This window comes from Peromyscus eremicus, chromosome 3, assembly GCF_949786415.1.
Source record: "Peromyscus eremicus chromosome 3, PerEre_H2_v1, whole genome shotgun sequence".
NCBI classification, from domain to species: domain Eukaryota; kingdom Metazoa; phylum Chordata; class Mammalia; order Rodentia; family Cricetidae; genus Peromyscus; species Peromyscus eremicus.
In genome coordinates, this window is record NC_081418.1 from 143319615 (window position 1) to 143346161 (window position 26547).

At 46.7% G+C, this 26547-nt stretch overlaps 1 pseudogene; it reads right to left on the reverse strand.

Moving 5' to 3' along the window:
• Positions 1-18414: 18414 nt before the first annotated feature.
• LOC131906184 (non-histone chromosomal protein HMG-17-like) lies at positions 18415-18749 on the reverse strand (annotated as a pseudogene).
• Between the last annotated feature and the right edge of the window lie 7798 nt (positions 18750-26547).

Genomic DNA, 26547 nt, shown 5'->3' on the forward strand with positions numbered 1-26547 from the left:
GGGTTGGGCAATGGTTTGTTGTTCTACAGGCTGCCCTGACCCTTTTTTATGTGAGTGTAATAAAGTTATCACCCAGGCACAGAATTGCTGCCTGAATTCAGATGGTTCAGAGCTACCAAAATCATGGGTCAAGGTGGGGATCTTCATGAATGAAATAGGTTGGTGCCTGACCTCCCTGCCGGGGGAAATATTATGTCTAACTTGGATCCACCCTGCCATGTTTAGCATGCTTGCTCTTTCTCTGCTAGACAGAGAGGAAAATTCATTTCACACCAGGAGGAACGTCTAAGTAACCTGAGGAGAAAATGCTAATTCTGTCAGTGGACAGCTGTCAGCTCTTTCAAATTGGATCATAAAAATTTCTTTCTTTACTTTAATTTTTAAAAGATTTATTTTGATTATTTTAAAATTATGTGTATGTGTGTCTGTCTGTGTGGAAGCATGTATATATGAATACAAGTAGCCTCCAAGGCCAGAAGAAGGCATCTGACTTCTCGAAGTTGGAGTTACAGACAGTTATGTGTGTGCCAGGAATAAAAACCAGGTCCCTTGCAAGAGCAGCAAGTGCTTTTAACAAATGAGGCATCTCTCCAGCCCCAAGAGTTCCATCCCTTAGAGATGCTCGCCATCCATCAGCTCCTTTCCTTAGAAGGGGTGGAGAGACACTGAGTTTTTCTCATACAGGGGACCGATTTCAGAGCACAATGCTCTGGATTTCCAGGTGGGAAGGAGTCTCTTTAATGTGACTAGGGTGTTACAGAAGAGCCGTGAGTATGGTTTAAGTTAAGAACATGGATTTGTTATCTAACTGGGTGTTATATTCACCCTGTCTCCAATCCCCTGCGAGCCTCCACTTACTCCTCTGAAAATGTGGAGAACGGGCCTTGACTTCTGCAGTCACTATGAAGACAAAGGAGTGTAGTCACTATGAAGACAAAGGAGTGTAATGAGAGTGCCAGAGCAATGGTTGTCACCGAAGAAGTGACCCATAAACACTTGCTCATTGACTTTCAAGGCAGGGCCTGTAACTTGATAACTTGTTTCATTTCTCCTTCTCTCCCGCCTCCTGCCTGCCCCTTTTTTTTTTCAATTTGGTTTTTTGAGACAAATTTTCTCTGTGTAACTCATCCTGGAACTTGCTTTGTAGACCAGGTTAGCCTTGAACTCAGAGATCTGCCGGCCTCTGCCTCCTGAGCGCTGGGATTAAAGGTGTGCGCCACCATTGCCCCACTCTTTTTTAGACTTTTGATGACAAGGTCTTGCTGTGTATTCCTGTCTGGCCTGACAGTGGCTATGCAGCCCAAGTTGGTCTTGAGCTGGTGGCCACACTCCCGTCTCAGCCTGCTGAGTGCTGGAGTTGCAGGTATGTACCACCACACCCAGATTAGACCGCCTCCTCCTCCTTGTGTTTTTTCTCATGTAGACCAGGCCGACCTTTTCAGCTCCTGATCCTCTCAGCCTCCAGCTCCCTAGTGCTGAGCAAACAGGTCTGTACCACCGTGCCTGGTTCTTTCACTTCCATTGTTGAAGCCTTAGTATGGAGAAGCCTTAGTATGTGGCTTAGCCCACTGTAGAAGCTTGGTAGCTGTGTTCAACGACCATCTGGCCAGCAGTTGAGGACATGCAATCTAGAAAGGACTTGGGACCGTTCTGTGGTCTGGATGAAGTTCTGAAAGGCCTCGGGGTAAAGTCTTCACTTGTGGGATGTAAAAGGAGATAAGGAAGACGGGGCACTGTGTCTCTACGTGTGGTGACCTGGGGAAGGCCAATCCACAGAGTAAGAACAGGGAGGAAACGGGAAACTGGAGGGCTTGGTGCCTGCATGTGTGAGAAGAATGGGACCAATGATGCACTACTTTAAAAACAAATGCTCTTTGTAATTTCATCTGCTCTCTGAGTTCACCTTTGAGCTGTCACCTGCCTCCTGCAGCATCTGCGGGGGATGGGGGGTGGGGTGGGGTTCACTCCATCCAGTTGATCCATTTGGTTATGAAGGAGGATCCCTTGTTGCTAAAAGAATTTTTTTTCTCCTTAGAAACACAAGACCTTACCTCCACCTGATTTCTTAATTTTCTCTCCAACCCTGAGTCACATGAGATGTCAACAAACATGCTTAAGTGAGTGCCAGAGTAGGGTAAAGTGGGCAGGAATTAAGAATTGGGTGTGGTAACAGAAATTCACCAAGACCAGAGCAGGCAAAGAGACACTGTATTGAAACTCACTGCAAAAATGCAGTGAGTAGGTTCCCAGAAGCGGAATCTCGCTTCTGAAGGGGCTGGGATTTTTTTTTGTAGAAGTTACTTGGTCTAATCACCTTGGGACTCCTGTGTGGGCCCATGACTGACTGAGGGGATGAACAGGCCTCTCACTGTCTTACATGGTAAATTTTACAGTTATATTGTCTATCTTGAGACCGGCCATTTGTGTAAGGCCCTGAGACCATCAGTGTTGTAAAGGAATGTAGACCAGAGCACCAGGCTGGGGAAACGAGCCGAGACAAAACTGTACTTCAGAAGGACCTGTATTTGGACAGAGAGAGTCTTGTGACCATGGAGGGAGGTGGACATGATCTGGCCCTGAAGTCGGAGAACAGTTGGAGCTAGAGCATCATGCCATAGAGACTGCATGTTAGAACCATGAGGAGAGTGCTTTCCCATGGAAACCTAGGGAGGAGACGCGTTAGGAGACAGGGCCAGGAAGGGGGAAAGCAGGCCCTCAGGTCCAGAGAGGAGCCACACCAGGAAAGACAGCCATCGTGTATAACGTGGTGGGAGTCCTGAGACAGAGCCCCCAAATCTCCGGAACAAAGGGCATTTCTGATTTCTATGGCTTTTCAAAGGGTGTGGAGATTTTCCACACCACATGTTTTAGTCTGGCCTAGCACATATGCCAAGCCTAGAGGACCTTGCAGCTGGAAAGGAGATGCTGGGCTTCTCACGTCACAGGTACGGCGAGGAAGAGAAAGAATTGCCAGAGGCTGGAGTGGGCCGTGCCTGATTTCTGAGACTGGGAGAGTAGCAGCTAGAGGGTCTGGGACCCAACAATTCGCACTTGAACTCTAGATGCCTATGCACAGCACCATGGGTCAGGTGCTCAATGGCTGATGCTGTTAAATGTGGGCTGATGCTGAAGTGTGGGAGTTTCGCTTTTCTTCGGAGCTCTTCTCTCTACATTTTCCATTGCTGGTTAAGCGGCTCAGTGGATCTAGAATCCCCCAGCGGGAGTCAGTTAGCCATCTGTGCGCACCTGACTGACTTGGGGACGTGAGCGGCTGTTACTTCTGCCCTTACAACATTTGTCTAGGTAACGTATTTTAAAGTCATTAAAGATCTCCGTCAGGAAAATGAAAACAGTAATAGTTTCCATGTATGCTGAGCGTGTGTTAGAGTTGGGAATGTAAGGTTGATGAATGAAGATTAACCAGGCCCAGTGACACACCACACTATGCCATCCCAGGACTGGGGAGGCAGAGGCAGGAGGGAAAGACAGGGGATTTAGCAGGAGTGGAAAGAGAAGGGGAGCAGGAATGCAAGAAACTGTTGCTTTGCATTTTACGTATTCTGCACTAAAATAAACAACCCCCCAAGAGCCATGAGTATGGATTACTTTGAAAAACTTAAAATTTTCGTTTTTATTTGTCTTTTCCCTTCCTTTTCTTCCTATTAAAAAAAAAAAAAAGCTGTTTTATTTTTGTTATGTGTGTGCAGGGAGCGGGTGCTGGGGGCCAGAGAGGGTGTCAGATCCCCTTGAGCTGGGGTCACAGGTGGTTGTGAACCACCTGACCTGGGTGCTGGGAACCGAGCCCTGGTCCTCAGAAAGAGCAGCAAGTGCTCTTAACCGAACCGCCTCTCCAGTCCCTTTGTTTTCTTTTTTCTTTTTCTTTATATTTTTGAGACTGAGTCTCACTATGTAGCCCAGGCTGGCCTAAAAAAAAAAAAATGTTCTGGAGATCCTCACGCTTCTGCTTCCCAAGAACTGAGATTAGAGGTGTGCGCCACGCCTGGCTGGGATGTGAAAGGGTAATAAAACTTTCTCAGGAGATGAGCCAAATAGGCAATTCTGTCAATGTGCAAAATACAGAAGAGTGTCTGTGCTTGGTCAGAACCGTGTGATTTTGTGGCTAGATTGTAGGGTGGTTGGTCTTGGGACACCCCAGAAAAGGCAGGCAGGGTTGAGAGACGCGGTGGAACGCACTGGATGCCACAGTCAATCTGGTATTTCCTTTGCTGGCGAGGGACCTACAGAGCATGTGGGGCAGTTGATTCCATTGCATCTCAGAAGGATTGCCCTTGCGGCAATGAGTAGTAGCTGCTGGAGTGTGGAGATGTCAGGAAGCTGGACGGTCTCATCGGAGGCCACTCCTACAGTCTTCACAGGCTCCCTGTGTAGAAACTGATGTTCCCAAGATGGCAATGAGAATAAAAACTCTCACTTTGGCAGCCTCCCTGAAGTCAGCCACACAACAGCTCCTGAGAGCTGGATGTGCCTGTCCCTGGAGATCCTGATGGGGCAGCTGGCCGTGGACCGTAGCAGGAAGGCCGGCTTGGACAGCCTGCCTCTCCTCCTCATTCAGGAGCCTCAGGAGCCTACTGTGGTTGTGTTTCATTTCACCTTGCTAGATCTTTCTACAGACTATTTTTTGGGCCACTTTTCAAGACATGTCTTAGATTTTAACACAACTCTTAGCAGCTTTTCTCCACACCCTTTAGTGGTTCCCTCGGTGTTTATGAGTATTCTTTCAGTTTTTCCCCTTTGCTCTGCCAGCTCATCTAAGAAGTTAGGGATCTTCTTCCTCCTTTTACTATTAATACTTTAAAAAAATAATAAAATGGAAAACAATGAACACTTCTATGCTTCTAGCCTCCTGCTTTCTAGGCTCACACCCATTGGCACCCTCCCTTGGAGCCTTATTAGCATCTCATGAGTTCCTGTGAGGAGGAGCCCTCAGAAGCCAGTCCCTCCAGCGCCATTGTTTCCTCCTCCCCTCCCTCCCCTCTACCCCCTGGTTGCTAGGCAACATAGCTCAGGGACAGAGAGCTTCCCATTTTCCCCTGTGTAGTCTGGCTAGGCATCAGGCCACATGCTGGAGGTCAATGATGGCCATACCTCACCCCGGCATAAACTTGACTCAAGAAGGGAAACACTGTAGGCCTTCAGTGGGTGAAGCAGGGCAGCTCCTGTTCCCTTCACACCCAGGAGGCCACGTGGTTCCTTCCTCAAGGCAGGAGAGCACATAGGTGGAGCAGTGTTGGGCCAGTGCACTTGAGGAATTGAATTTAATGTCGTCCCCCTCCCTCCACTGGCCTTCCACTGGACCTGCTGGAGAATTATCACCCTTGACAAAGCAGAGAATGACAAGCTCACATGTTAGTGGAGGTTGGATTTTTTTTTTTAAGGTGGAGTCCGTTTCTCTAATGCTGAATTACTCAAATGTGACCCAGGACTCTTGATACTGCACCCCCCTGGTCCCCCTGCCCCAGGAGTGGGGCTTGTTAGGAATGCTGACACCAAGCTCTTCCTAGACCATCAGAAGAGAATCTGCCTTCTGTCACAGTGGCTGGGTGGTTTATTTGAGAGCATGTTACATTTGAGACCCACTGATCAAATAGCCTGTTATTGACTTGGTGAGACTGAGCACATGGCTGTCAGCAGTCTTCTGTGTTCCAGAAACGTCTGCCTTTCCCTATTTAGTGGTAGTGGGTGTGCAAATGCAAAGACTACCCCAGCCCAACCTACCCCTTGGCCCACTTCTCTCTCTGTCCTTATCTTATCCTGGTGTGAGACAATTATGTTTAGATACTTATCTCACTTCATCTGATATTCCAGGGGATCATGAAGCATGGATTCTAAAGATCAGTTTTATTGATGAGGAAATGACCTATTTGCTCAAGGTCACCAGCCTAATTAATTTCACCCATGTAATTGCTGAACCTCTGAGTTTCCAACTTCCCTGTGAATGTGACCCAGACCAGAACTTTCGGTCCTTTAAAACATGAAGCTCAAAAAGTAATTATAAAAGAAGAAGAAGAAGAAGAAGAAGAAGAAGAAGAAGAAGAAGAAGAAGAAGAAGAAGAAGAAGAAGAAGAAAGAAAGAAAGAAATCAGAAACATCATGCTGGGTTTGGTTTGAGTCATAAATTCCACCACGGAGGGCTGAAATAAGGACTTTTTCCTGAACCTCTGCGAAGATTCCAGTAGGTTGAGAGGCCCTTTTTGAACAAGAGGTTACATGGCTTGAGTTTCAAAGAAAAGAATGTTGAAAGAAATCTTCCAGATGAGAATGGTCTCCAGATGTGAACATGGCTCTTCCAGATGTGTGGACAAATGGGGCGGGAGAAATGGGGGAATCAGATGCCTCACATGTCTGCAAAATGAAATGGAAAAATCTCTCTCAGCCACAGGGGAAAGTAGGACAAGAGGAAGAGAAATGGCGCCGGAGCTAAACTCTTCACTGAGGGGCCGGGCTGAAGGCTGAAGCAAAGCAGCAGTAGTTGATGCAGGCTGATATTTTAAAAACGCAGTACGCACGGAGGCCACACCTCACAGAGTTGTTGGGGAGTGCCTGCAGGAACTCACTGTTCTTAGACCTGAGCAGACCTGCTCTGGGCCTCTGGGAGGAGCCTCCCAGTCCAGAGCAGAGCCAGCCAGCCAGGCTAAGAGAGACACAGTCAGAGGAGAAGGGAACGGAGCCCAGAATGCAGAAGGAGCAGGAGCCAGGAATAGCACAGTCCTCTTTCTTCAGTTTCTGAACCAGCAACCATTCTCTCGGGGACCGCTGAGTTTGTCCCTTTACAATGGCTAGAAGGTCCCATGATTCTCAGGCTAGTAAATTGCAACCCACACAAAAAGAAGGCTGTGTGGCCAAGTCAACTTGGTTTGCCACATTTCTGCGAAGCTGAGCTGTTGCCAAGCTCCTGGCTGCATGCAATTAGCTGGCTTTATTTCCCCTTGCCAGGCTCTTCTGCCAGATAATGGATCTAGGCATTCACCTACCCACATGACCATCTTCCTGACTTCTTCCCTTTAGAGACCATCTCACAGTCCTTATTTCCCCAACACTCTGAAAAATCCTTGTTTTATTTACGTGCGTGCATGTGCTTGTGGAAGTTCAAGTACAACTTTGGGGGTTTGTTCTTTCCACCACAGGATTTGGGATTTGGCCCTAGGTCATCAGGCTTGCAGCACAAAGTACTTTTATGTGATGGGCTGTCCCACCAGCCCCTAACCCACATATAGCCCTGGCTGTCCTAGACCTCACCATGTAGACCAGGCTGGCCTCAAACTCACAGAGCTCCACCCATCTCTGCCTCCAAAGTACTAGGATTAAAGGTGTGCACCACCATGTCTGACCACCTCTATATTTTAGTCAACATAATTAACACACTGCGCTGGTGTGACTAATGACGGGTGTTAACATTTTTATTTCTCTCTAAGGATCCTCAGGGGTTAAATGATATGTCCAAACCAAACAAATGCATTTAAGTTGTAGGTCATTTACATCATTAAAAATGTATACATGTAAATAATACCTACATATTTATCACACACACCAACTGGTATAATCCCTGGTTGATATGCTGATAATACATTTAATAGTTGATTTATTGTGGCTGGAGAGTTGGCCCAGAGGTTAAAAGCACTTTTTGTTCTTTTAGAGGACCCAGGTTCAATTCTCAGCACCCATGTGATCAGTAACTCCAGTAACTCCAGTTCCAGGGGAATCTGAAGTCCTCTTTTGGCTTTCATGACCACCAGACACGCAAGTGATTTACAAATACACATGCAGGCAAGACATTCATATACATAAAATAAGAATAAATAAATCTAAGAGAGAGAGAAAAAAGAAATAGTTGCTTTGCTGAAAAAGTTAGTTAGCTGTTTTCTCTTGCTATTCAGAGACTAATTCTCCCTGAGATTTCTAGCCCAACACGTTTCTCAAGTGCCCCAGCAGTCAGAAGGCAGATTTTCCAGTTAGACAGCATTGAGATCTCTTAAGGGTTGAGTTCAAGACCAGTATCTGTGCAGTCTCAGGGAGACAGATGTCATTGCTCTGAGATTCAGGCATCAGGAAGCATAGTACTGTCTCCATCCACGTCATCATCACCATCTCCATGACTAGAAATTCTTCATGCCCTTTTGTCCTTAATGTGAATGATTATGAAAATGTCCTGAATCCTGAAGCTGCTGATGGCTTAAGCTTGAGTCTACACATAGTGTGATGTTCTAACCAGTGCCCACTTTTCAGTTTTGTAGGATTGATTCTGTCCTGGCTTACTAGAAGAATACATTACAAATTTTTATTATTCTTAAACTCACTTTGAATTGATTCAAGGCGCAGGGAATTAAGTTGAATTTAGTTCCACAGATAATCTTTGAAAAATTCATATATTCATTCTGCTTTTTAACCATAAGCTTGGTGTGTTCATGCCTCTGAAGTGAACAGATTCCACATTTGTTGTGTATCACGACAAAGGTGTCTTTTGTTCTTATAAGTTGGTTGTAGTCATTATTCTTTGGAAGATTCCACAAGACCTGATGCTACTAATAGCTCACCTCACCTCCACATGCTGCAATGTCAGATCCTAAAGACTGCATTCAGATAAGCATGTCAGTTCATGAGGGCTCATTTCTTCTGTTTCTGCCCCCTGTTCCCCCCAGCTCTGAGGTTGGAGAGAGGATGTTTTCGTTGACCTGTTTCCCTGAGGTAAGTAGGGCTGTCCAACCAGACACAGTGCCTGCCTGAGAGGGGATTGCAGCTGTGTACTCTATAATTTGTAACCCCCAACAATGACTAAAGCTTAGCAAACCCAGCCCTTGTCTTTGGGTCCAAGAATGTGATTTCATTCTGAATGCTCCTTCCTGCTCTCTGCCTTCCTCCTCAACTATCTGTTGGGCTCAGCCCTCCACCTCTGTACTTGGTATTCCTAAGCCTTTAGTGACTGGACTAATAGTGATGCCTCAGGAAGAAACTGTTCAATCTGCAAGTCGATCTCTTGCATGCCAAGACACCACCTCAAATGTTAACACAGCACATGAAGTCTACCACTGCTTGGGTATGTGTGTGCCAATTAACATACATGCATCACATTTATGGTAACCAACTACCTATCCAGATGGGTAGTATCATCCCCACTTTTACATGAGAAAATGACTCAGGCTGAGTCCCTTGCTCAAGTCCCTGCAGCAATGAAATCAAACCCAGTCAATCTGACTCCAGAGATTCCCAGCTCTGACTCAGCTATAAAATCAAGAACTTGTAAAACGTCCAAGCCAATCTATTTTAATTCATTTTATTAAGAAAAACAATACCATATATCTGACCGAGAGGCGGTATAATGAGGTGAAAGGGTGGAGACAGAACCAGAAACACGGAAGTCACCCATCCATACTAAAGGAAGCCTTCGGCTTGTGAAGAGACATTTCCCTGCGAGTGACTTTTGCCATTGCTGTGTGAACTCGACACTACCCTTTAAATTTGGTGGGTTGATTTAACCCTGTACCACAACCTGACTGAACAGAACCCCTTCCTGGTTCATGACCCTGCTGCTGGAGAGGCAAATCTTTACCTGGTAGTCTCTGAGTAAGAAAAGGAAGAGCCAGAGGAGTCAGTGTGAGACACAGCAGTGATGGGAACCTGGTCAGCTGGGGGAGTCAGGGGGAGACACAGCAGTGATGGGGACCTGATCAGCTGGGGGAGTCAGGGGGAGACACAGTGGTGATGGGGACCTGGTCAGCTGGGGGAGTCAGGGGGAGACACAGCAGTGATGGGGACCTGGTCATCTGGGGGAGTCAGGGGGAGACACAGCGGTGATGGGGACCTGGTCAGCTAGGGGAGTCAGGGTGAGACACAGCAGTGATGGGGACCTGGTCAGCTGGGGGAGTCAGGGGGAGACACAGCGGTGACGGGAACATGATCATCCTTTCAGATGACTGAAAGTATGGAATTTCATTGTGACAGTATTTTTGGTAGAAAAAGTACAGACCATTTCCTCTCCAGGCTTTCTTGTGTACATCCTCTACCCCTGACACCTTGAAAGCTACCAATCTGTGCCACCGGAAGACCAATCCACATGTTGTTTATGGTTAGAAATGCGCTTGGTTGTGCATTTGTGTCCTCATTCTGCCTCATCCCAGAAAAATAAGACAAATGATGTCTTTGCCATGCCCCTGGTACTCTGTAGACAGACCCTCTGTAGACAGACACACAGACACTTTGTAAACAGACAGGCACTCTGTAGACCAACAGACACTCTATAGACAGATAGGCACTCTGTAGACAGACAGGCACTCTGTAGACAGACAGACAGGCACTCTGTAGACACCCAGACAGGCACTCTGTAGACGGACAGACAGGCACTCTGTAGACACCCAGACAGGCACTCTGTAGACGGACGGGCACTCTGTAGACACACAGACAGGCACTCACTCTGTAGACACATAGACAGACACTCTGTAGACACACAGACAGGCACTCTGTAGACACACAGACAGGCACTCTGTGGACAGTCACTCTGTAAGCAGACAGACAGATACTCTAGACAGACAGACAGACAGACAGACACTCTGTAGACAGACAGGCACTCTATAGATAGACAGGCACTCTGTGGATAGACAGGCACTTTGTAGACAGTCTGGAGGAAATCAAAGCAGTGTCTTGAAACCTCAACTCACCAGTACAACTCTGAAGTCTATCTCAAGACATAGAATTCAGGAGGACGCATAGGAACTCTTCCCAGGGCATCAAGAACATTATAGGATCCAGTGAGACAAGAGGAAAGGCATTACATTTTGAGTCCTCAAAACAAGTTTTTAGAGAAGTGCCTTCTTGTCTTTCACCGATGACAAACAAAAGGGATGAAGACATGCCCCCTTCTGAGCTCCTCTTTGCCCTCCCACCCTTTATTCAGGACAATGTGGTACCAGGAGGGAGGCAAGCTCGTCCTATTCCTCACTTGTATGCACTGCTCGCTCAGGGAATATGAGCAAACATCCTGTCATCTTTATCATGATGTATTTATTGTCTTCCCAGCTGACTCTACAGACACTGCGGTGTTTATGAAGATAAGATGGTACCCTTGTTGAGTCTCTCATCATAAGATCTCATGGCCGAGTCACCTTCCCCCTGATTTGCAGAGGTGGAAATAAAAACCAGGAGAGGTCACTAGTTGAAGACGTCATCGACAGAACAAGCTGAATGTTCTGCTTCCTTCTGCTTTGGCCTATGACCAAGCAATGGGCTCCATGAGTGAGCCTGTCTTCAGCCCTGACCCTCAGTACATGGCTGAACGTTGATGGGCACAGATAGTCAGTTTGAAAGCAGAAGCAGGATGAGGAAGTCAAACCTGATACTACTGGACTAGTAGCAGCTCCAAGTCAGTTACCTTCCTTCATCATGAACAGTCATCCTCTGCCTGTCAGGTGCTGCACTTGACATCAGGAGACAACACAAGGGGTAGGCATTTCGACACATTGAGCACAGGAAAAAATAAAGTAGGACAGGGATAACTGTGAACTCTGCATAAGCACAAGTCACTGAAGACCAATGTAGGGAATGTCACCAAAATGGCAAAGAAAAGAGGATGATGGGAACTCTGAAGGGAAGGAGAGCCAATGAATGTCATGAGCTGTGAAGGACAATGTACTAATGTCTTTCTCATTTCTTTTTTTTTTTCTTTGCGCCTTTCCTGGAACTCACTCTGTAGACCAGGCTGGCCTCGAACTCACAGAGATCCACCTGGCTCTGCCTCCCGAGTGCTGGGATTAAAGGCGTGCACCACCATTGCCCGGCAGCCTTTCTCATTTCTTAAACAAATATTTGGCAAGAAGCAGGTGGCACTGTGGCTCCCACCAGTGGGAATGTGAGGTGGCTGCTTATATCCCAGTGGTAGTCAGGAAGCAGGGAGCTCAGCCAGAACCCAGGCAACTCTATTACCCTCCAGCATGCCACTTCCTTACCCCCGGGCCTCATGTTCAAAAGTTTCCACAACCTCCCTGAACATTGACACCAGCTGGGTTTAAACACATGAGCCCGTGCAGGACATTGTGATATGACATCATAGTCATGTCACAACAGTTAGGTGGAAAGGCCTGGTTCAGAGACAGGGAAGCCACAGAGAAATACCATCCTAAGACAGTGGAGCAACAGTCTTCTGGTGAGTGAAGGACTAGATAGGGAAGGCATCTGCAGGCTGCGGAGATCGTTCAATTGACGAAGTGCTTGCTTTGGAAGCACAAGGATTGATGCTGGATCCCCAGAACCCATGCACACGGGTCAGTGGGCGACGGCACATTTGCTGTCCCAGTTCTGGAAGGGAGAGATGGGCGCTCCAAGGCTTGCTGAGTAGCTGGCCTGGCCGACTTAGTTTCAGGCCACTAAGAGACCTTGTCTAAAACAAACAAACAAGCAAACAGCAACAAAAACCAAAAAACAAAACCAGGGTGGACGGTACCCCTGAAACAATGGTGAAATTATCTTCTGGCTCCTCCACATATGTGCGCAGACAGAGTACGCTCCTAGCCTCGGACCGTGCAGGGCTGTGCAGCTGTGATGGGGGTGAAGAAGGGCGTGTGTGGTGGGGCAGGCAGTAAGGAGCCACACACAGACTCAGAACCGGACAGGAAACGGCCTTTGAAGCTGGTGGTTGTTCTCAGTAACTGCGTGAGGCGCGAGTTAGCACAGAAGATAATCAAAACCAAACAAAAAAATCAAAACAAGGAGCGACTGACAGCTCAGCATTGACAACCTTAGAAGCTGGGCAGCCGTGGATACTTCTGTAGTGATGGGGGGAAAAGGCCCCTAGACAGGAGGAAGGAAAAATAGAAATGAGCTGAGCTCAATCAAGAAAAAACTGTGGAGCTGGGTGTGGTGGCGCACGCCTTTAACCCCAGCACTTGGGAAGCAGAGGCAGGAGGATCCCTACCGAAAAATAATAAAAGGTCCAGCCTATATTGTTTACTCTCAGGGTCCAGGGAAGAGTCTAACAACCAGCTGAGGATTCTAATCTGAGGGCTATCAAATGAATCTAAGCACACTGAGTTCGTTAGTCCATTCACTTTATTCTTCTCAGCCAATTCTATCTACACAGTTTCTTTTCTGCTCTCTTACTTAGCTCTTCTCGGTCCCTCTTGCTCCTGGTCCCTTCTGCTGTTCTCTCATCTCTATCTAGTTCTTTCCATCTCTGTCCTCATCTTTGTTCTTCTAAATCCATTCTCCAAATGCTCTGAGGGAACCAGTATATATACATACACAAGCAGTAATTCTTTGGCAAAGCAATGCAAGGCTTGAAGTTTTCAGTGTCACAGAGAGGGGTGATAAGGATCCACACATAAAGCAATAATTGTCAGCCTCCAATTACAACCCAAAGGGGAGTGACTAAAGAAGAGTTCTCTGGTAGGGTCAACTAAAGGCTAAGATCAATCAGGGAATTAATGTGCTCAAACTATAACCTAGAAATGGCTAGGTAGAATGTTAGGGGTCAGTAAGTCACAAGAAAGTCAACTGTCTTTGGTGCCGCTTTTCCCGCTCGCCCCAGCTGCAGCTGCTTTCTGATAGGGAGGGGGACATACGCTAGGTGGCTAAGCAACCTCTGTCAGCGCATGCAGCGTTTGGTTAGGAAAAGTGCTTTCTCTCAGAGTAATTGCTGAGGAGAAAAATCTCAGAATAGCACCTGGTTGAGGAGGATTTAAAACTTAATTTGTATAAGAAGCTTGTCACCTATCGCCTGCCTGGCCTTGTAGGCAATTTCCTTGGGTCAGTGGGAAGTAACTGCCTTAACTCAGTAACTAGCAAGTGGCTGAAACATCATCACAGGAATGTGAGCAGTAAATCTCTTAAGTTAGGGTCTTGTGTAAATAACCCGGGGTGAGGGTACGGAGTTGAGGATTTAATTGCTAGTGATTATTTTCTCTTATCTGTAAGGGAGATAAGCTAATGTTTATCTGCATTTGTCCTTGGATAAAAAGGTATCTTAGCTGAAATACCTTCGTCTGGAGAATGGCCCTGGTCAGATTTGTGTTAATAAAAATAAACACAGCTGAGGACAGTCATCCAATTACCCCAAATGTGTAGGGAGAGTTGTGCCCAAGATTGAGATACAATCGTGAGATTACATATACACATAACATGGAGATGCACGGTAAATGGGGAGAATCATAGCTGTTATTGCACAAGAAGTTTACAACAAGAGACAGACACTTCATTCAAAAGTCAGTAATTCCATAACACCTTGTGTGATGGTTTCCTCTAACAGCACCCTTAGTTCTGATAGGTTGACCTTCTGAACACTAGTTGTCACTGCTGTATACTCCCATGGACTTTTGCTACCAGTGACTCTCAATAGACCCCTGTGAGTTTGAAGCCAGCCTGGTTTACAGAGTGAGTTCTGAACCTGAAATTCTATATAGTGAAACCCTGTCTCAAAAAAAGAAAAGAAAAAGAAAGAAAGAATGAATGGATACAGGATTGGAGGAATGACATTTCATGAACTTTTGTTGTTTCGTGGGGAGCAGGGTGCTTGAATCAGAAGGGCTCTTAGGGTTCAGTCCTTGATTTTATCATTCAGAAAACCAAGGCCCAGGGAGGATAGTTGTGTCCCACAGACCAGTGAAGTTTTGGTAGGCCTATACTATATTTGGAAAATAGCAAATATAGTTGATGTCTTAGACACAGAAGTTCCTGCAATATGTCCACAAGATGACTGGAAACAGAACCCTGAGGTTTGACCTACGACCTCTGCATTCTGATTTCAAAATCGTGACCTTGCTCACCTCAGTCCCCACAGACCTCAGTTGACAATAAACTGTTCAGCAATGGGGCCATCCAAAAGCTAAAAGAGTCCCAAGGAAGCCACCACATTCCAAAGAGTTGGAAACCACTGTAGGCTGAGGGCAAGTGGGACCCTGTGACAGCACCCTGCTCCCCTGATCACCAAGTCTGGGAAGAGTCCTCCTGCTGGAGCCACTGGCCCTTTTCCAGGACGTCCCACTCTGGTCTTGGTTATCTGGCTCTTGCCCAGATTCACATCCGTTTTGAACACTGTGATTACCCATGATGCCTCAGCCAGCACCGTGTCTCTACACCACAGTTTGTCGCAATAAATTAAAAACAAATTGAGACTCTTCCGTGGACCGTGAAGGCATTTCATTTAGCTTCATTTGAAATACATCTTCAGGGCTGTGCTCTGCAAATCTGTCTGACACTATAAATATGTATGAGGTTGCAGAGGCCTCCTCCATCCTTGGAGAAGCCAGCTCTGGGATGAATAGCAGACAGAGAGAATTTTAAGTGCATATCCTGTTCCACCGAGGCTGACTTCTCTTCCCTTTGCTTCTCCTTCTCCTTCGCTTTCTCTTGCTCACCAGTTCTCCTCCCAACCCAGCAGAAAAGGAATTGCTTGGAGGGACGAGTCTGGTGGAGTCGATTTCTGTTTTCCTTTCTTAACAGTGTTGCAAAGCCTTAAAACTATAAAGAAATACCAGCCTCCCCCAACACACAAACACAGGTCTGCTTTGGCAAACAGGAAATCATCCCAGGGCTGTGGGCTCCTGAGCCAGGAAATGGGTCTTTGCTGTCCTGGCTACCTTCCCCACCAGTTCTTCCTGGCCATTCAATACAGTTAAAAATAGTAACGACCAAAACCAGAAAAAAAGAGGAGATGATTTCATTGTCTAGCCACAGATTTGGGTGGTTGCAGAGGGAGCTAATCCTCTGACTGGGTATAATGAGAATTCTTATAGGGTGAAGACTTATCCCTTTAGCAAAATTTCAACCCTGGGTATCTCCCAGAAGCCAGCCTGTGCCAGGAAGGAGGTGAATCAAGCAGGGCTGCCTAGCCATGCATGTATACCCATGGGCACTGTAGGGTAGATGAAACCCCAGACAGCCATTGCCTGTGTGTGGTGCACGGGACCTATTTGGCTTATAAGGCTAGGAGAAGAGAAAAATGGTTTCAGAAGGCATGTGAAGGCCACAGACATGGAATAGAAGAGAAATCAATTTTCATCACGAAGTGTTCTGCTCTATTGCCCGCTGGGAGTATTAACACCCCACCAAAGTAGAGGTTAATTTACAATGATGGAAAGATTACCATCCTCAATTTATGGCCCTGGTCCTAGATTTTGACAAATTTGCTACTCAATCAGGTAAGTGGATTTTAAGATGACTTGTGTGTACTAGGAATCTTCCAAAGTGTTGTTGAGATTCAGAAGACATAGAAGGTGTGTTGTGGGGAAGCTTAGTGGGTCCAGAGCTTGCTGCCCAAGCAGGAGGACCTGAGTTTGAATTCCCAGAGTCCATGTAAAGCCAGGCATGGTTGCACACATGTCTGCAATCCCTGGGCTCCTATGGGAGGTGAGAGAGAGAGAGAGAAAACCGAAGCACTGTGAGCTCGCAAGCGAGCCAGCCTGCCATGTGCAACCAGCCTGCCATGTGCATCAGCTGCAGTAGGACCCTGTCTCAGGCTGGGTGGATCGGGAGACTGGTGCCTGAGGCTGTCCTCAACCTCCACTTGTACACCATGGAAAACAAGTGTCTGGACTCACAGGGGAGTGCACACACACACACACACACACACACACACACACACAGAAAACAAGAAAGAAAAGTAGTACAATGGGTGGCCAATATAGAAAACTTCTTCTGGAGAGGGTGGTATGAATAAAAATGTGAAAGCCACAAATACAGTTTATTGGTGAAATTATTAAGGCCACTCCACGTAGTTAAGAGGGAGATTTATTCAATGGCATAACTTACAAATGAAGGGATAGGTAGGTGGTGGGTTCTGGGGAAGACACAGTGCAGTCCAGCGGTGTTCTCTGGAGAACTCTCCTCAGTCTACCTCTAGCGTCCACGGTCCAAGCAGGAAGAGAGCGCGGTGCATTCTCATCTTGGGTCTTCAGGGCCCTCCCTTCACCCCGCCTTGTAGGCATGACAGTTACCGAAGCCTCAATGGGGGTTGGAACTTCCAGACCAAAGCTGGAATGGCTATCCACTACAACAGTTGTCCCTCAATGTCCCATGAGGACTGGTTCCAGGGCATCTGATATACCAAAATCTGGGGATAATTAAGTCCCTTACACAAAGCAATACAGTATTTATGTATAACCTAGGCAAGCCTTTCATATGCTGTATTTATTCACTTATTTATTGCTTGATTTCCTGCTTGTTTGCTTTGTTTGTTTGAGACAGGCTCTCACTATGTAACTCTGATTGTCCTGGAACTTTCCAATTACTCCAGACTGGCCTCAAACTCACAGAGACCATCCTGCCTCTGCTCCTGAGTGGAGTGCTGGGACTAAAGACATGTGCCACACTCCCACTATTATGATTATTTAACCATATTTCTACCCATAGCCTTGAACTCATGATGATAATCTTGAATTCCTCCTACTTTGGCTCCCCACCCTCCCCCAAGTGCTGGAATAACAGATGTCTATCAATATGTTTTACTTTGCCTATACTTTATTTTTAATTTTTATTTGTGTGTATGTAGGCCATATGTATGGGTGCCTACAGAGACCAACAGAGTACATCATCAGATCATGTGAAGCTGGAGTTACAGGCAGTTGCCCTTGTGAGGCGCCCGTATGAGTGCTGGGAACCACACTTGGTCCTCAGAAAGAGCAGTAAGCACTCTTAACCCTTGAGTCATCTGCCTAGTCTTATGTACTTTAAATAATCTTTTTTGATCATTTATAAAAATAAAGTGTAAATTTTATGTGCCCCATACTATTCGGGGATAATGAAAAGAGAAACAAAACAAAAACAGACCTCTGTATGTTAGGTACATCTACTCCCAATATTTACAATCCATCTGCAATTGGTTGAATCTGTAGGTCCAGAACTTGTGGATACAGAGGGATGACTATACCACAATTATATAGCTCAGCTAGGACAAGTATTCCTTTAAACATTTTTTCTTACTGAATTTATTCACTATTAACAAAGTCCAGATTGCCCAATAGACCGGCAAAACCAATTTTGGGGGTCAGATTCCAACAGGTCTCTGGTTTGAAGGGACCTGGTTTAAATCTATGTTGGTGGTACGGGGGGCGGGGGGACACAGAAATGAATTTATAGTTTCCCACACAAGGCGTTTTGTGCCATGGTGGCCACATTTGTCAACACCAGGACGTCTGTCCTGAGAGCCAAGAGAGTCTCTCAAAATCACCAGGGAAAGATGTTTCTCATCATCAACCATCACCAATCCAGCTTGAGAGACATTGTGTTAGCGACACAGGTTCCTTTCCCTGCCCCTCCCCCCCCAAAAAAAAACAACAATGAAGTGTTCTGTGTACCAACAACATAGCTTTTAAAAAAAGTAAAATAAAATTCTGCATTTTTATGAAACTTGATAAAAACTAGTATTTCAAGCTGTGCAGTCTCCAGAAGTGCACAGTTATCAAAAATGCACACATCTCACTTGGCGTCTCCAGCACCGTCAGCTTTTGTGCCTGCTCTGTTTTGGCGTCTCTGTTTTCTGCAGGATCGTTCGCATCCTTACCAGCATTGGCTTCCCCCTTCTTCCCCTTGGGGACCTTCTCCCCCTTCTTTGCAGGGGCCCTTTTAGGCTTTGGCTCTGGCTGTGGAAGAGCAGGTTTGGGAGACAACCTTGCAGATCTTCCCTGTGGCTTGCCCTTCACCTTGGCTTTATCTCCTTTAACAGCCCCTTCGGCCTTTCTTTTGGGCATGGCGGAGGGACGGTGCTGAACGAGAGGATGCAGTGGTGCGGGGTTTGGTCCGTGGGCGGTCATTCTCACTGCTTCTTCCGAGTACTCTTAATAAGATGCAGATCCGTGAATAGGAAGAGGAAATCATACAAGAGTGAGACATCATCTAAACCCCGAAAGCCGGAAAAGCTTTGTCTAGTTAAAGGAAGGAACGAGAGGAGCAGCATTGCTGCCATTCCCATGAACAGTCAACCATGAACTTTGGCCCAGGGCATGAATGTGGCCATGCATTGTACACCCAAAAAGGGTTTTGTCTAAATACCCCATTAGGGAGATACACAGGCATCCAGAAATTTCTAGTGACATGTGGCCGTCCCCATCAGTGTACCTGGGGCAGCACGGGTGTGGTGTCTCTTACTCTAGCAGTATTCCTGGGAGAGGAGTCTGGTCAGAAGGCAGGGCTGTGTCCAGAGCCAGAGGGGTTTGGGTTCAAGTCCTACTTGGTCATGTCCTATTTTGTGACCTGGTACCCACTGACATCCCTGAGCCTCAGTTTTCTCCTCTCTAAATTTAGAACATTGGCTTATTTTTTAAAACATAAAATCCAGGGTGGTTGTAGGTGCATACTAACCACTAAGCAAGGCACACCTATTATTACCATCACCATATAACTATGTGAAATAAAACGGTGGCTACCTAGTTGTGAAATCCTATCCTAGGTGGCGGGGATGTTAACATCAGTCATCATAGAACTCTCAGCCTGGGGCAAGTGACTCAGTGAGGGACATAGAAAGGTTAAGTGATGCACACTGGAGCTTGAGGCCGCAAAGGAATAACCCTTTAAGGAACTTGGAGGTGACTTCTGGGCCATGGGGCCTCTAGAAGAGGCAGGCTGGACTGAGCAAAGAGCAGGTCTGAAGGAGACATCAGTCAAGGGTCATGAGCAGGAATCTTCCTTTCAGAATGTACCCTGGAGATGGTGTCATTTAGGATGAGCCTGGGGGAAAGCACTGAGACACCCCCCCCCCCACCAATCCCCCCCCCCCCCCCCTGCACCCTTTCTCCCCATCTCCTGTTGATCCTGACAGTCAGTACTCAGTAGCTATGTAAAAAATCTGATCACTCACTGGTAAACCATGAGGAGTTTCAGTCATTTAAGACTGGCCTGATTAAGGTCTATGGTGAGTCAGGAAGGCCAGTGTGTGAGAAATGAAGCATGGAGTGAGTGGTCAGAGGCAGTTAAGAGTTCATGGAACATGATGGAGGAGAGCAATGGACGAGAACACCGTGATGATGGGGAGGCCAGGTCCTCCTGCACCTGGCATATTTAGTTCCTGGGCACAGGTGTTCCTTTCCAGTCAGGCTGCTCATTGCTGCCCTTTGGCCTTCCTTTCAGCAAGAGGGCCATGTATTTCTGCTGCCCTCTGCTCGGTTCCTGTGTATAATTTAGATTCTACATCAAGACGTTGACCCAGGCTTCTCTTCTCTCCCCCACAGTGTAACAAACAGGCATTGAAATGCTTGCTCATTCATTGATCATTGAGGCAGCTAACTAACTTCTCAGCTTTTGATCTATTTATAATGTTTATTAAACACTTACTCTACTCCAGGCAATGTGTCTTACGTGCATCATCTCGTTTTTTTCCCCCTCACAAACACTTATGATACATGGTCTCATATTTGTTTTGCCAAGATGGAAGAAGCTTTGGTGAGGGTATGTAGCATACCTGGCCCTCGCAGTTAGAAAGCAGTGGGGCCACCATGCAAACTCAGCCATTGCTTCACACCGACGTCTGTGCCTTAAACACGGTGGCATCAATATACATGCTTACTTAAATATTGACTTGTTTATGTCTGCTAAAGTGGGATCCTAAAGTATGGAGCTGGGTGAGTTGGGAGGAGCGGAGTAGGGAGATCAGTCTATTGACAGGACATTAGGGTACATCAAAACATTTTTTGCCATCCCATATTATTTCTATAAACATACTTTGGACTGTAAAAAGCATCAGCCATGCTTAGGCATTGCGTTCCAGGAGCTTGCCATCTGATGGAAAAGGAGAGGTAGATGAGTAAGGGCATTCTGGCTTTTCTCTGTGATCAACATAAAGGCAAGTGTGCTTAGGGGCTTTGGAGCAGCCACCAAGAAGCAAACGACCCTCAAAGCAGAGGGTATTTTCCTGTGGAAGCAGATTCTAGACCCAGCATTGCACTCCAAGCCGTGGCCAATGGTCCAGCCTCAGAGCAAGACTCTGACGGCTTGGAGTCTCAGCCTTGGCACAGAGAATGTTCTGTACGGCTGGCTGATGACACGGCTAAGACATGGGGGGGTGAAGGGTTGGTGGAAGTTGGGGCTAGTGAAGTCATTAAGGCCAGGTTATGAAAAAGTCTTCCATAAGTGCCAGATAGTGGCCCACAGCCTGAAAGCAAGGGAGTACCACCAAATTGCTTTCCATAGAGGTCGGCGTATCAGCTTTAGAAACCAGCTAAGAACAGAGGACCAAGGTCAGAGGGCTGGGCACATGCCTGCAATCCTACTGCTTGGGAAGAGGAGGCTGAGTCCAGAATGGGCTACATAGCAAATTATAGGCCAGCCTGTGCTACCTAGTGCGGTGAGACCCCAGCTTCAAAACCAAACCAAACAAAGCATCAGAATGGGGCCTGCAGTGGAGAGGCAGGAGAGCAAGTGACTGTAGAGACCTAGAGTGAGCACGGATCAGGGCTGCAGGGCTGTTGACTTGCGTAGAGGGATTTCAACACCTAGTTCCTCTCCATTCCAAACCAGGGGCTGTGTGTGTAATTACCTCGTGTTTGGGTTCAGGTTGGAATGTTTGTCTTGTGGCTAATGCCTGTTAGTTATAATTAATAGAGACTACAGTTATAGAGAGCCTATGTGGCAGGTACAGTCCCAGGTTCCTACCCCTGTTGTGGCATTTCCATTGTCTGGGACAGATACTACTGCCTCCTTCTTTATAAATGAAGAATTCGAGGCTCAGAAATGTCAAGAATGGATCCAGAGTCTGTCACAGTGACAAGTCTGGGATTCAAATCTAGCCCAGCATCTGCACTCGCTTAAAAAGCCCCAAATCGTTCTCTCTTCCACCCACACCCTTGCTTTATAACCGTGTTAGTAATCTGGGTCATTTAAGAAATGCAGTTTTATACCCTCCAATTCTCATAATGAAGTAAGGTCAAAGGCTGTGCCAGGCACTGGAGCAAAGGCTTTGGAGTTCACAAAACAGTTTCTTCAATTTGTAAAGAGCTTTCTGTGGAAGCGTTGACTTTGGATGCCTAGTTCCCATGTGAAAATCCAAGCATGGTGGTAGATATTAGTAGTCCCAGCACTGGGGAGATAAAGGCAACAGGATCCCTGGAGCTCGCTGGCAGCCACCCTGCCAGAAACTATGAGCTCCACACTCATTCAGAGAATGTGTCCCAAAAACTACCGTGGAAAGTGATAGAGTAAGATACCCAATATTGACCTCTGACTTCTACATGTACCCAAACACGTATTGCACACACATGAGTGTCTGTGTGCATATAAACACACACACACACACACACACACACACACACACACACACACACACACACTTCCTTCTTTGTTACCCTCAGCTAGGGTGGGCAAGAGTCTTTATTCACACATTGGGATTGAGAGCACTAGGCTCCACCTGGCCCTACCCTCTTGAGCTCATTCTTTGTCATTTTGTTTGGTTTCGTTTGGTTGGAGCCAAGGTCTCACTCTGCATCCTCGGCTAACCTAGATTTGCTGTGTAGATCAGACTGACCTTGAACTCTGAGACCTACCTGCTTCTGTCTGTCAAGTGTTGGGTTAAAGGCATGCACCACCACACCTGACCTTCATCTTCGCCTTTTTGTTTGTTTTGTTTTTTCATGACAGTGTTTCACTGTGTAGCTCTGGCTGTCCTGGAACTCACTCTGTAGACCAGGCTGGCCTTGAACTTACAGAGATCTGCCTGCCTCTGTCTCCTGAGTTCTGGGATTAAAGGTGTGCACCACTACCCTGGCATTCTTTATCTTTTTAATTGTCTCTTATTGACCCTGCACTCGGGTGGCAAATGGCACCACATGACAGTGGTTAGGAAGTGGACTTGAGGACCGCATCACTCGACCTCCTTGTTATTTCTGCTTTGATGCCCAGCCCAACCCATTCAGGAAATGCCCAGAACCTCCTGGGTGTTCAAAGATGCCTGACTCTGCCCTTGGGGAGCTTGTGGTAGAAGAAGGAAGGTGAGAAGGTGTGGTGGGCATGGACACAGCATCCTGGTTCATTGGGAAGATGACTCATGCAGCTATAGTAGGGTGGGGAGAGGGTGAAGGCTACATGGTGAAGGTGACTTTTGAACTGGCTCTAGAGGCAGAGCTGCGTTTCTTCCGGAGAGATGCCAGGGACAACACTCATTGTACCACAGTTAAGTCCTGGCTCCACAGCCCTGTCTTAAGAACTTTACAAATATTATTTATCCGCTCCTCCCTGTAATAACGCATGAGGTGTCAGCTAGTATTATCCTCAGTTTATAGACGAGGAAGTGAAGGCTTGGAGAGGATTTGTGCCTAAGTGATATGACTTCAGCTCATTCTCTACACCACCACATAGAACTTGAGCAAAGCCTCAGAGACAGGAAGATGCCTGGTTCATTCATGGTGTAAGGTGGATGAAAGGAAGCAGGAAGGCGAGAGTGTGGAAGGTACATGGACCAGAGTGTGATGTGATTCCCATGGTTTTATGTCCTCATCATAACTAGAGAGTAGCCACATGGTCTGATTAGATCAGATCTTGTCTTGGGGAGCATGAGGTTAGGAAATGTCACACCGATAAATGGCAAAGTCCAGATGTGAGAGAAAGGAAGGCCCTGAGGGGTTTGTGTGAGAGAAAGACTCTGAGGGGTCTGGATGCATGGAGCAGGCTCATCATTTCAGACTGTGCAGTGCTGCCACCTGGTACCCTCTGTGATGCTTTAGTTTTATGACATTTGAAAGTCCAGGAGTCTTGTTTACTCTTTCTTGTTACGTTTTCCAGGGCTTTCTTTCCCTTTCTTTTCTTTTTTAAAAGTTTGTTCACAGCTGGGTGGTGGTGGTGCATGCTTTTAATCCCAGCACGTGGGAGGCAGAGCCAGGCGGATTTCTGTGAGTTTGAGGCCAGCCTGGTCTACAAAGTGAGTTCCAGGAAAGGCGCCAAAGCTACACAGAGAAACCCTGTCTTGAAAAAAAGAAAAAAATGTTTGTTCACAGCTATTGTGATGAGTGATCTGACTAGTGTTATTCTGCAGTGGATTAATTATGAAAGAATTATGAAACCCTGTGCCATTAATTACTCTACTTCCTTCCCCTGAATGCTATCACATATTCTATTTTCAAACACAGGTAAAATTTTGCTTTGTTCATTCAGCATATACTTACTTGGCACCTGCCAACCTAGGACACTGTTCTGGGCACCTGGGCTGCATCTAGAGATGCTGAAGAGACTTCTGCCCTCAGGCAGCCTAATTTTCTGTAGCCTCAAGGACCTAGCCTTTTTTTACTGGCTGTTTGGGAATGTATACACTCTCTGCCCAGGAAAATATGTTCCTCTTCTGTCCACCCTGAAGCTGGGCTGTGGCTCTCTCCATCATTGGAACTCTCCATTCCATTTTGGCTTGGTTGCCCATAGCATGGCCGCTTCTCAGCAGTGGGTACTGCGCTGTCCTGCAGAGAACCGGAAGTGGTGTGTCCAGGTTCAAAATGTCACTGTTCCTCTACATATGCTGAAAACAGGGCCTTCTCCCCAGAGAAGGCAGTTTAACTGCTCATAAAGCGGTGTCATTAGCCACACGGCTAAGTGGAGATCGAGGAACCTAGAGGCTGCTACGGGAATCATTTGGATCGGGGGAGTTCCTCATGCAGAGAGAAAGGGTGTAGGGATCTCTTGGGGTTACAGACCACCCTTTGAGGAGCTAGGAAGTTCTGGTTTGGATGGCACCCAGCCGGAGAAGTTCAAAGCCCCCCACCCACCTTGCTGAAAGTCTTCCACCTGTGGTGGTCACCCTGGGTCAATAGCACATCCTTCACAGCTTCCCATGAGCTACAACATGGCAACATTGTGAAGGAAAGGAAACAGTTACAGAAAAAGAAAAAAAGAGTTAAAAACATTAAGAACGGGTAAGCATGCTATTCCTACTAATTCTGTGGCCTTGGTGAGCAGTCTTATCTCAGCTTTACCTTCCCAATAATGTTTTAAAAAGAATAAAAAAGATGGGCTGGGGAGAGGGCTATGAGGGTAAGAGCGCTTGCTGCCCGCATATAAGGAACTGCATTCCGGTCCAGCATGCAGGTGCCATGCTGGCTGTGGCTGTGATGGCCTACGATGCTCGCAGAGACAGGGAATTGCTGCGCTTGCTGGCTGCCACCCTAGTTTTGGGTTCAGTAAGGGATGCTGTCTCAAAGGAGTAAGGCAGAGCGATAGGCTAGAGGCCACTTGATGTCTTTCTCTGGCCTCCGTGAGCATGCGTGCACATGGGCAAGCCCTTTCACATGCAGGCCCACACACCCACGTAACCATGTGTCCTACACCACAGTGATTCACACACACACACAGTACACACAAAGAAAGAAGAAAAGCGGGAAGTGTTGCTTCACACTGTAATTTCAGCCCTTGAGAGGTTGAAGTAGAACGATTGCTATGAGTTTGAGGCAAGCCTTGGCTGCTTAGTGAGTTCCAGGCCAACCTGGGCTATGGAGTGGATCCTGTTTCAAAATAATGGTAACAATAGTAACAAAAACCTAGCAAACAAATAAATGAAAGAGAAAGGCTGTCATGCAAGGAATGTGTGTCACTGTCCATATGCAGACGTGTTGCTTATGTTGTTATTTATTATTGTTGCAATTTTATTTATTTATTTATTTTAACTAAAATATAATTCTATTATTTTCCCCTTTCCTTCCCTTCAAACTCTCAGGTACCCCCTCCTATTTCCTCTCAAGTTCATGACCATATATATATATATATATATATATATATATATATATATATATATATATATATATATATATATATACAACCCACTGAGTCCATTCAGTGTTGCTTGTGTGTACATGATTTCAGGGCTGACCTCACCCGGAGCCCACACTAACCTGGACTTGGGTCTATAGAACTGTCCCTGTGAAGGTCAAAGTCAGTGCAAGAGCTGATGCCCAGTGAGGCACACCCAGCCCCACCCCCCGCAGCCCAGCCCCCAGCCAGTCCAGGCTGAGGAATCTGTACAGCTGTCACCTTGCCACCAAATGAGTGTGGACCTCACATTTTATTGCTTCTGAGCTAAGGCCAGAAATCGCTTGGCAAGGATTGGGTTCGACTGTTTTACTTCACCCGGGCTGCAGAGGGACGAGTACTGTAGCAGGATTCCAGGGTCTGTGCACTCAGCGGGGACAAACTGCCAGCGAACGGCTTGCTGCCCTTGTGAGTCTGATGTGGAACTGATGAGGGTCACATCCTGAACCACGGGGTTTAGGGAATAAAACAAGGATAAAATGACGCCATGAGTGTAGAATGTAGGGAAACAGGTGTGCTCGGACTGAGAGCAGGGAGGAGAACGGGGGAGCTGCCCATCCCCTACTGTATCTTCAGGGTTTGGCAGTCCTGTTTAGCATTGTATTCCTGGGTGGAAGATCAGGTAACTGTGTGAACTGTCAAACACCATTCATGAGATAAAAACAGAATGGGCAAGCCAGAGAAGGCTAGTTTTCATCCATTTGTTTGTACTTGCAGTGAGGTAGCAGGATTGGCAAAGGTACCACCGAGTGCCAATACTAGTGGGGACACTGGAGGTCATGAGGAACACCCCCTTGGAAGAAGCTGAGATCTTAACACACTGAGAAGTGCTTAAAT